General features: G+C 40.5%; 1 long non-coding RNA gene across 1 annotated transcript; it reads left to right on the top strand.

Moving 5' to 3' along the window:
- The first annotated feature begins 2736 nt into the window (after nucleotides 1–2736).
- Nucleotides 2737–5297, top strand: LOC114008105 (uncharacterized). The gene is made up of 2 exons (XR_003549675.1): nucleotides 2737–3113; nucleotides 4624–5297. It is a non-coding gene; the product is annotated as an uncharacterized LOC114008105 (long non-coding RNA).
- Nucleotides 5298–9369: the final 4072 nt, after the last annotated feature.

Genomic DNA, 9369 nt, shown 5'->3' with positions numbered 1-9369 from the left:
AAAAAAAAAAAAAAAAACTTACTCAAGGCATGTATGCATGCGTGTCCAAAATCCCGAGAGGAGAATGGAGAAGGAATTGCAACGTGGCCATCGCCCCCTGGGGGACTGGTTTCTCATTTTCTATCTATCCAGAGAGTGTACGCACCCTATAGCAAAAATCTAAAAAAAGAAAAAGAAAAGAAAGTAATGATAATTAAAAGAATATGTATTGGGGAAGACATAGGGAAGAATGCATGACCCTGGAACATGGCATACCTGACTCTATCTCTCATCAGCTATGAGGGTAAGGGCAAGTCACATCACTTTCTATGCCTCAGTTTCCTTATCATGTACACATGAGACAGAAACTATAATAGACAAACATCCCATTCATAATTATCACAACTATAAAATATCTAGATATAAAATCAACAGGAAATGTGCAAAACCCAATTAAAAAGCCAATTATCTCTATATTGAACTGTAAATGAAATGCAGTTTTTACCAAAATCCTGACAGAATTTATTTTTTACTTAAAAATTGATTCGTGGGCTGCTCTCATTGCCTAGTGGTTAAGGGAGCCAGATCCCACATGGCCAACTGTGTGGTTTGAGTCCTGGGCCTGGCAACTTAAGAAATAAATGCACTAGGCATACATGAAGAAGGGGTTACAGCATGACTGTGCCCCATTTGGGGGGGGTGCTTTCTCCTACTCTCACTCTCTCTCTATTTTACCTGGAAAATAAATGTTTTAAAATGCCCAGGAAGGTCCTGAAAAACAACTGTAACAAAATAAGACTTGGCCTGTGAGATACTAAAAAGGACTATAAAATTATAGAGTAAATAAGTAGAGTTGTACTAATCAAAAATAGACAAGTCCAGGAATTGGAACAGAAAATAACCCGTTTGTACATATACAATTTCTCTCATGCCCAAGGTGGTATTTTAAATCAGTGGAGGAAGACTACATTATTCAATAAATAGCATAAGGATAACTATCCACAAATTACCAGGGATTTAAAGATCTAAGTGTAGGTCTGACCCTGTGGTGTAGCAGTTAAGAGCTAAGCAGAGGGATCCAAGTCCAGCAGGGCGAACTGTGGTCTGAATCCCAACCTGGTAGCTTGAAAAACACACAACCAGGCCCTGTTTGAGGGTGCTTTCTTTTTCTCTTTCTCTTTCTCTCAATCTCTCTCTCACGTATGCACACATTCTCTATGACATATAAATAAAATTTAAAAGCTTTAAGTGTACAAAAGACAAAACACATGAACAAAATGAAAACCAGAAGCCATTTGTTAGAAATACAGAAAAATCTGGGCCGGCAGATGGCATAGTGGTTACATAGCTGGACTCCCACATGGCCAACTATGGTTCGAGTCCCAGATCTGGTGGCTTGAAACTCACACTGGCCCTGTGTGCATGTGTGCCCAAGATCCTGGAGGAAAAAAGGAGAAGGGATTGTGGTGCGGTCATCCCCCCTGGAGGGGGGAGTGGGATGATTTTTCACTTTCCTTCACTGTCTCCATTTGTCTCTCTCTCCAGGGAGTGCATGCACCCGAAGGCAAAGGCTTCTTAAAAAAAGAAAGAAGGAAAGAAGGAAGGAAGGAAGGAAGGAAGGAAGGAAGGAAGGAAGGAAGGAAGACAGACAGTCTTAAACTTTGAGCATGAAAGAATTTTCATAGTCTAACACAAAACCCCTAAGCCAGGAAGGAAATGACAGTTTGGTTAGCCTGCATACAGATGATACTTTTTCTGCAGAGCCCTGCCTTCCCTGTCTTTACCCTTTTCCTCTAGGAATCCCCGAGGTGAACAGTGTGCTGCAATGGTAGGCAGTCGGTGCTGGGCACTGGGAGACAAGGAGAAAGAGTCCTGCAGGGACACCATGCAACTTTTTACTAAGCTTACTGGGCATCACTTTGTACTCAGATAAGCAAAATGGACTTACCAATTGGAATTCTGATAGATGGGTGCATTTTTTTTTGCCTTAAGTTTCTTTTTCTGTCTTCCATGAGTAAGATAGACAGAGAGGGCAAGATAGGCTGCACCCCAAAAAGGGTCTTGATGTGGCCATCTCCCCCACTTCCCCAGTCATCTAAGGATCATAGGCACAAGCATGCCTAATGCACTCAAGGAGGTCTTCAGATATAAACCCAGACTTATCCATGTAGGTCAACTGTGAAAAACCTCACATTTTACCACTGTGAAATGCACTGGTCTCCTCTGATAGATTTTTGAAATGTGGTCTAGTTACCAGTATTTTTAATTTTAAAATTAATGTAAATTAATTTGTACTCTTCCTCAAACACCAATGTAATTTCCATATAGCAAAAGAGACTATACAGTTACAAGTGGCACAAAAAGAAAATATTTGTAACACATGTAACAGAGTTATTCAAAATATTGATATATAGAGTTCCTTGAAAACAAGAAAAAGACCAGGAACCAGCAGATGGTATGGTGGATGAGGCACTGGACTTGCACGTGGTTGACCATGGTTGTTGACCATGGTTCAAGTCCCGGACCTGGACACTTGCTTTCTCTGGGATCAGCAGATGGCATAATAGTTACATCACTGGACTCCCACATGGCCAATTTGGTTCAAGTCCTGGATCTGGTGGCTTCATCTTCACACCGGGTACGTGTGCATCCATGCCCCAAATCCAGAAAGAATGGAGAAGGGATTATGGCATGGCTATTCCCCCTAGGGGGTGATTTCCCGCTTTCTGTCTCTATCTCTCTGGCGAGCACCCTATGGTAAAAAGCTCTCTAAAAAAGAAAAAAAAGACCAAGAAAATTACTAAATAAAAAAAAAGAAAAAATAAGTCAAGGGTATGAATGGGTAGTTCACTTAGAAAGAAATACAAACTTCCAGTATACAGATAAGCACATGTTCAAGCTCACTATGAGTCAGAGAGCTGCAAAGTAAAACAAGATAGCATATCAGGATACCAAAGGTAGATGGGCGGAGTGAAGTGTCAGCAGAAAATAGAGCAAGCAATAAGGGGATGTACTGTCTGCAGAGAATTTAAAAATAATAGGCCCAGTTGCAGTGGTTAACTAAGACGCTGTGCTCCACAGGCTGGGACAACATGGGAGGCCCAAGTTTGCTTCCTGGTCCAACCTGAAGGCAGGTATGGTGGCATGGATCTGTAATTCCAGCAATTTGGGGATGCTAAAGTAGGATGATATTGAGGTTGAGGGTGGCAAGAGCCAGTCTGAAAAAGAGCCAGAGACTGCTTCCATGCTACAGTAATAATGTCCTGCTCAAGCATAGCTGGATCCACATGTGACCATGTTTCAGATCCCTTACCTGGTCAGCCTGAGACATACCAGGCATATCCACAAGTGCCCAACATTTAATGGGCTAGTGGACTGGAGGAAGGGGATCATAGCATATATATATAATTTAAAAAGGCCAGCCGTGGTGGCACGTATTTCTAATCCCAGCTGTGGATGACGGCAGGAATGCAACATGGCAAGATCTTGTGTTAAGAGTTTAAAGGAGAAGACAGGTACCATGGTGGTTAAGGCCCTGGACTCCCACATGGTTGACTGTGGTTAGTCCCAGACCTGGAAGCTTGCTTTCTCACTTTCTCTCTCCCTCTCTCTCTGGTGAGCACATGTGCCCTATAGAAAATTTAAAAAATAAGTAAAAATTAAGTAATTCTTTAATAATTTGTTTTTAATTTGCTCATCAGAGAAGCAGAGACTGAGATATCTCTCTGACAGAGAGAGAAAAAGCACTCACAGTGGGGGGCGCCTGCAACTCCTTCTCCATTTCTCTATCCTGTCAGGATTTGGGGCACACATACGGATACACACCACCAGAGTGTTACTCAAGCCCCCGAGGCTGTGATTTGCTCTGTGGTTGGTCCTGTAAGTACTGTGGTTAATCCCATCAAGTATTTTGTGAAATGTCCTTCTATTAATTTTTGGGTTGATCTGATGTGTTCTCCTAATTAGACTATAAGAAAGATTTGTTCCTACTGACATATATTATGAAATGAATGAACACTGAGGACCCTGGTTAGTGAAATAAGTTAGTCATGAAAGGACAAATACCGCATGTATGATTCCTTTTGTAAGAGGTCCTAGAATAGTCTAATTTATAGAGACAGAAAGTGGAACAGTAGTTGTCAGGAACTGGGAGAAAGAGGAGTTGTTATTCAATGAGCAGAGTATTGGCTTTGCAAGATGGAGTTCTGGAGATTGCACAATAATGTGAATGTATTTAACACTACTAAAATGTACACTTAAAAATGGGTGAGATGGTGGGAACCAGCAGTTAGTGTAATGGCTATGTCGCTGGACTCCCACGTAGTCAACCGCGGTTCGTGTCCCGGACCCGGTGGCTTAAAACTCACGCCGGGCACGTGTGCGTGCGTGCCCAAGATCCCGAGAGGAGAATGGAGGAGAAGAGATTGCGGCGTGACCATCCCCCCTGGGGGGTGATTTCTCGCTTTCTGTCTCTATGTCTCTCTCTGTCTGTCTGGCGAGCGCATGCGCCCTACAGTGAAAATCTCTCCAAAAAAAAAAAAAAAATGGGTAAGATGGTAAATTTTGTGTTATGTGCATTTTGCCACAATTAGAAGAATGGCAATGAATTAAAACACTTAAAATTTTTTTTAAAAAAATTAAAAGCTGGGCCAGCCCGTGGTGTGGTGATTGAGGAAGCTGCATCCCAAGTGGCTAGAGATGTGGTTTTGAGTCCTGGAACTGGCAGCTTGAGAAACACCCCAAATATGTGTGTATGTGTCCCAGAGGAGGAAGAAATGGAGAAGAGACTATGACACAACTATCTCCGATGGGGCGCTGCTTTCTCAATTGCCCTCTCGTCGTCTCTCTCTGTTGCAAGTGCATGCATCCTGTGAGAAATTTTCAAAGAAAAGTTTTGCCTCTGCCCTAATTCATTTGGATGTTAATAAACAAAATGGTAATAAAGAAAATGACTGGTACTGGATGAAATGATTTGAGAATTTATATTCTTGGACAGGTCAACTTAGGTTGTTCTGGAATGAATGAAGGTTTTCACTTACTAGAATAGGGAAATCTGCTACTCCTCATCAGAAAGACTTTAAACATCTATGTATATTGTAATTTATGTATTTATAAGCCATTGCGACTCTTAGAATTTGCCAGACAGGCTTTCTAACTAACCTGTGTTGGGAAGTTTCAATGGTGATTCACTATTGAGTAACGGTTAATAAAGATATGAATTTAATTCTTTTTAGTAGCTTTTCTGAATTTAGGCAAATTGCATAACTTCTTCAAGTTTCTGTTTCCTCACTATAAAGTAGAGTATTGGAAGGATTCAATTAAATGCAGTAACAAAGCAACTATACAACTCATGGATAACAACTATCCAATAAACTGTGGTAATTACATTTAACATAGTGAATTACTTTCTTTCTAGACTCCGTCATCTAAAAATCCTCACATTTATTTGTTCATTATTAAAAATTATTCCTGGGTCAAAAGTAACTAAAACTGTGAATTCCATAAGAGTAAGAGCAATGCCTTTTCATCTTTGTTTTTTATTTTTGGAGAGTTTTTTTGCTATAGGGCGCATGCGCTCACCAGAAAGGCAGAGAGAGACAAAGAGACAGAAAGCGGAAATCACTCCCCAGGGGGGGATGGCCACGCTGCAATCCCTTCTCCTCTGTTCTCTCGGGATCATGGGCACAGACGCACACGTGCCCAGCATGAGTTTAAGCCTCTGAATTCGGGACTCAAACCACGGTCCACTACATGGCAATCCAGCGACATAGCTATTATGCCAACTGCTGGTACCTCTCATCTTTGCATTCTGGGTATAAAGCATAGTGCCTGACACAGAGGAAGTTCTCAGTAAATGTTTGATAATGAATGAATAAACCAACACTTGAGTCAGGTCTGTATTATGACTCCCAGATTATTACCTGCCAATGTTAACCTTATTCTTAATACTGGTGGTGACAAAACAGTAAAGCATGATGCTTTGTGAGGCAATTCCACAATGGGAAAGTTCTTGGTTCGAATATGAAGATTTCCCTTAGTGGGACCAGCAGTTAGCGTAATGGCTATGTCGCTGAACTCCCATGTAGTTTACCGCGGTTCGAGTCCCGGACTCTAACTTAAATTCACACCAGTGAGTGTGCGTGCGTGCTCATTATCCTGAGAGGAGAATAGAGGAGAAGGGATTGTGGTGTGGCCATTTTCCCCTGGGGGGGAGTGATTTCTCGCTTTCTGTCTCTCTGTCTCTGTCTTTCTGGCGAGCGCGCATGCCCTATAGCAAAAACCTCTCCAAAAAAAAAAATTTTTTTTCCCTTAATATGAGAATGCACTTGACCCCGAATCTGAGACTGGCAGAAGGGGTTGGATTATCACTCTGTAACTTTCTGGGGTGCTGTCTCTTTCATGGAAGAAATGAACTTTAAAAATGCCCAAGAAAATATAGGGGTGGCCCCATAGCTTAATGGTTAAGGAAAGCTGGATTCCTTATGGTCCACCACCACAGTTTGAGCCTTGGTCTAGTGGCTTGAACATGTTGGGTGTGGTATGTGCCGAAATTTTTACAGGGTGAAGAAATGAAAGAGAAGGGATTGCAGAGTGATCACACCCCACTGGGGGGTGCCTTCTCCCTCTTCCTGTCTTTCTGATTTTCTTGGTAAGCACATACATCCTCTGCCAATTAAAAAAAACTATAAATCTTTTCTAATTAAAGACCATATAATGAAGAGACATCAACATTTTCTAATTATTTAGGTGCCAATTCAACTAAATAAACATTTATCAAATTTTCCCTATATTAAAATGGTCTTTGCTAAGCCCTAGAAAATAAATATATGCTCCCTCCACAAAAGATACTTGTATTTTAGTGGGAGGTATGTATTTGTATACAAATATATATGGCAGGATATTATAAACCCAAAAATCACGGAAGCACTAATGATGAGTGACTAATTACCAGAGAGAATAAGGCAAGTTCATCCGCTGACTACTCAATTCATCCCAGATGCATCTTTGGCTAGTGTCTGTCCAGTCTGGTTCTCTACAACTTACCTGTCACAGGGATCAGGAGGAACTGACAGAAGCCACAGTAGCTGGCTGGTTCAGGATTTGAGGATCCTAACTTCCAAACCTCTGTCTCTTTCAGCTCAAAATAACTAACACAGCCAATCCTTACCTAACAACCTGTTTGCCAAGCACTTGGAGCAGTTCTCCACCACAAGGAATCCCCTTTCTCAATTTGTGTGAGTCTGGGTTATGTCCTTCCTCAGTCTCATTCCCGCAGTTGGTTAGAATGCAAAGTGTTCAATCATGTAAGACTACATATCTTCTTTGTAAATTTGTCCTTTACTCATATAAATACTACCCATAATAATATACAGAGTAAATAAAAATTATTTGAGATTTACATTATATTGTGTTGCAGTGGTTCTTGTTAACTTTCTGGTGTTTATCTTTTTTTCTTTTTAAAAATTTTTTGAAGAGGTTTTTGCTATAGGGCATGTGCGTTTGCCGGATAGATAGAGAGAGACAGAGAGACAAAAAGCGAGAAATCACCCCACAGTGGGGATGGCCACGCCACAATCCCTTCTCCTCCGTTCTCTCGGGATCTGGGGCATGCATGCACACACGCCCGGCGTTGAGTTTTAAGCCACCAGGTCCGGGACACGAACCGCGGTCGACTATGTGGGAGTCCAGCGACATAGCCATTACACTAACTGCTGGTCCCCTGGTGTTTATCTAATGCATACTTTTTATATTGCTATAGAATTACATTATTCTAGTGTGGTGTCGCATGATACCTATTGAAAGATACATACCCTACAGTGCCATGAAAGACCACAAGACATCCCCCTTTAAGTTCTTTGCTTATCAATCAGTGAGCTTAATGACCAAGTCACAGGAACGAAGCTCAGCCATTAAGTGAGGAGTGCCTGTACATGTCTCTGTAAAATGCTTTTTAGTTTAAGGTTTGATCCAAAAGATACACCCAGAATTACTCAAGCTACACTTAAGATTCACTGTCTCGTTTACTGTCCTTAGCTCCCTATAAATATGTAGGATATATCCATGTTATATGAGAAAACTATGGCTCAAAAAAGTTAAATGATTTCTCTAATGTCATACAGCTGATAAGTGGGAGAGCCAGGATGAAGTATAGAATGCATGAGCACAAATTTAATGGAAGGCAGCCAGTTTTCTGTAATTATGGTTTTTGCTTGATTTGGAATTACACTCTTGATTTGAATGATCAAATAAGTAAATAATTCAAAATCATAACATTAGATAGATTTTTTTTTTTAGTTTATTTCTTCCATAAATGAGAGGCGTGTGTGCAAGTGTGTGGACACACGGTATCTCGAGCGAGAGCGTGATGCCGCGGTCTATCCCTGCCAGTTGCAGACTATGAGCATGCAAGCGTGCCTGGTGTACTCAGGAAGGTCTCTGGACTCAAACCCAGAACCTTCCTGTGGGTCAACCTTACAGTCGTGTTTTATTGCTGCACCACTGTCTGGCCCCTAGATGGATATTTTAAAATTATTTTTTTGATTTTGCAATTATATTCATGCATTTCAACCTTTTGAAGCAACAAAGCCAAAGGAACCAGATCTAATTCTAGTTACTGCAGGTAATAACATTCTCTCTCCTCCATTAGCAACAGAGGCTAATTATAGCAAAGCAATCACAGTCATCCTTTTGGTGAAGACAGACACAGAGGTGTAGCACACACCCATTGTTTGGTCACTATGCTTCTGTACATCTTTAAAGTGGAAACAAACTTGGTTTTTACCGATGCTACCTCTAGTTCAACTATTTTTAATTTTCTCATTTCTAAAGAAGGTGAGGTTATAAAAACAAATCATCTCAAATGTTTTTAAAAATGTTTGAGAAACTGTGTGCTATTTTCAGATTCTGTTTATTTATAACAGCTGACAAATCAGTGAGTAAGAAGGTCAAGAACCTGAGAAGACAGAATGATAAAATTAAAACATTAAGCACAAGCTTTCTTATTAAATGGCATGTTATCTGTGTGCCAAGTGTGGTGAGTTTTTATGGTTCACTGGGCAATACTGTGTGCCAGGCACTTCAAAGAACATTCCAAAGAGATGGTCTGACTTACTGGAAGTTTAAAGTTAAACCTCAAATCCCATGTTTTTTCTTTTTCATTTTTTTTTAAATTTATGAGTTTTTACTATGAAGTACTGAGACTTTTTACAGGACAACAAATTCAGTTTCTATGAGTCAATAACATAAACTTTAAAAAGAAAGAGAGATAAGCAGTGCCCTAGAATAAAAGAAAATTAAGAAAGTTAAGAGCCAAATGCATTATTTTATCTAGATCGTAAGTCAAACAAAACAACTGTAAAAAGATTTTTTTATATGAACTTGTACTTTTAA

This window comes from Tupaia chinensis, unplaced genomic scaffold (assembly GCF_000334495.1).
Source record: "Tupaia chinensis unplaced genomic scaffold, TupChi_1.0 Scaffold000288_2, whole genome shotgun sequence".
In the NCBI taxonomy this organism is placed as follows: Eukaryota; Metazoa; Chordata; class Mammalia; order Scandentia; family Tupaiidae; genus Tupaia; species Tupaia belangeri.
This window is presented reverse-complemented; position numbering and strand designations above follow the sequence as displayed.